The following is a 2,553-nucleotide window of genomic DNA, read 5'->3' as shown; positions in this document are numbered from 1 at the left end:
CACACCACAGCTCCCTTGGGAGAGTGACGGGTCACTCTCATGTAACCCCGTTACAACATGTAAGCTGATAACCATTCCCAGAGACTTGTTTAGACTCGTACCAGATATTGGCTAAGTAACTTGTGTGGAATGTTGCATTGTTGCAGTATCTTGAGGTACCCTTAGAGCTCTGCTCTGTATTGCAGCCCTAACGCAGAGGGTAACTCAGCTACATGGGATGTTGTACGCTGCTTCGTCGTCAACAGAGCGCTTGAATTCCATCTAGCTTAAAGTAATCTTGTTGTACTTAATACGTTATTGCGTGAAGCAAAAGAAGCAATCGTTCCGTTTCGGATTTTAATAGTGTAACGCAATATTTTCTCGCTAGCCCCAATAGCACTCTGATGTAGTATGGACGCAGCTTGTTCTTGGTGACCGCGGACACTGCATCTGGAATGAGTAACAGTGTTGGATGAAAGCTTGTGTACTCCACAATTAATCCGTGTTTTGACTGTCTTTACCGGAGCATGTTCCTTTTCACATCTATGTACTCTGCTACAGCGTTAATTCCAGCGCTATGCGCCAGAACTCATTGAGATGGAGTATCAGACGTTTCATCTATTTTAAGCAATTTTGTGATGGTGTAATGGAGACTCGGTGAAATGAAACAATTGATGTATGGTGAGATTGAGGCATGCAAACCGGTATATAGCGCAAAATCAATGGGTGGCAAATCACTTTAACATCCCGTCTTTCCGCACAGTTTTTCGCCGACGTCTTTCACCAAGCGATATACCTGTTTATGGTGTGTTTACGGAATCTCATCAGCTGACATGTCTAATCTGGTTCGTAATCCCATGAACAAAATTCGCAGATCGCTATAAAATTCAATTACCACGGTAATCCATTTGCCGGATATAACTCTGACTATATCATCACGAGCAATCCATTTTTAAAAGTATATCTAAGCTGTATTCTCACAAGGTCTTAAATGCCCTCACTGGCTGCAGGATTGCTGAAATGATCCATCTAGCTCAGACGGTCCGTCCACAAAGAATACTTTGCCTGTGTTGCCGAATGCGTCTTTTAAATAACGAAGATAAATTCAAACTGTCATCACTTATCTAGAACCTGCAGGGTGGCCAGTAGCCCCGACGCATGCAGCTAGTGTTTAAACGGTTGACAAGTTTTACGTAAATATGTGCTTACCCACTTTTACAGGTTTCGGCCACCAATACATAGCGCTCACAGAGTATGCCTTCTCTCTCTCTCGATGCAGCCATCCAATTGAATATAATGTGTCTCAGTGAGCATTTTGTATGTAGATTCTTAATCATACGACCCAATTAAACTTTAAATGTCGTGTGGGCTAGTGTTGAGATACAGCTTGTCTTTGAACACGGCATATCGGTATATTTTCTTAACTTAGGGTTTGTGATCAAAAATATCTAGCACGCAACTCAATTTGCGTATTACCTATTGGCATAAGCTGAACGTATCGCCTCATCAACTGGTAGTGTCACCGTCGTGGCTTGCAGTAACTCATTGTCAGGTCATTAGGAAAAACGCATTTGCCACCTCATCAAAACTTTCAACTTATACCTTGCCTCAAAGGTATACTCCGTAAGGAAGGATAACTATCTGGCATTTGTCGGTAAGAGGTTTGATGAATACGTCATTGTGAGCCATTTCGAGGAACTACCACTCCGATCTCGTGTATGGAACCAACCATGGTACTCTTCATGGTGCTATAACATGCCATTACCCACGGTATCGCCATAGTAGTGCTTTGGCAGATGTATTTTTACTTCACCATAAAGGAACAATATCTAGCGAACATATGATACATTTGAAAACCAAGTACAAGAACAAGAACAAGGAGAGAGACAAAACTAGGAATGAGAACAGGAACATTTATGCCGAGCCGCAACAATCCAACATCATGCTGCTTGACAAAGGATAATTTTTCTCTTTTTGAATCCTTACTTCTGCCGGACGCCTCGGTCTCTACAATACGTAAGTATGAGGTGCGAGCGATGGGAAGACATTGACGAAGGTTACAACTGAGCTGTTAGCAGGATACGTATTGTAAGCTATCCTGACATTATTCAGAAGGCTTTTACCGATCTTCGACTTGTGGATCTAATTGATCAGTAGACTAATTGTCACCGGCATATGCCATGTCTGTGAAATTGCTCCGAGGATCGAAATGTGATCATGTTCTTTAGTGCTTTACAGTACAACGTCACCGTCTTCTAACTGATTCAAAATGGCAGTGGCGCGATCAATTTACGTGATTTCTTACCTTATATCAAGATCGTACGAACAACGAAATCAACAATTTAATCGAGAAACAATGTCGGCATCCTAGACCGTCATCAGCTCTCTTCAAGTGAATCACAATCATCATTTTATATTTACTCATCTGTTACATTGTAATCTAAGCTTACATAGTTTATGTCGGATGACAGTGGGTTAGTTGTTTTACTTACTGTTTGCCTTGTCCGAGCTGGTCGACTTAGTCTCTTTTAACGGCTTCGAAGTTGATGCCGATTTACTGTCTTTGTCAACTGA

Source organism: Plasmopara halstedii (assembly GCF_900000015.1).
Source record: "Plasmopara halstedii genome assembly, contig: Scaffold_430, whole genome shotgun sequence".
NCBI classification, from domain to species: domain Eukaryota; phylum Oomycota; class Peronosporomycetes; order Peronosporales; family Peronosporaceae; genus Plasmopara; species Plasmopara halstedii.
The sequence above is the reverse complement of the archived record's forward strand: the minus strand, read 5'-3'. Positions refer to the sequence as shown.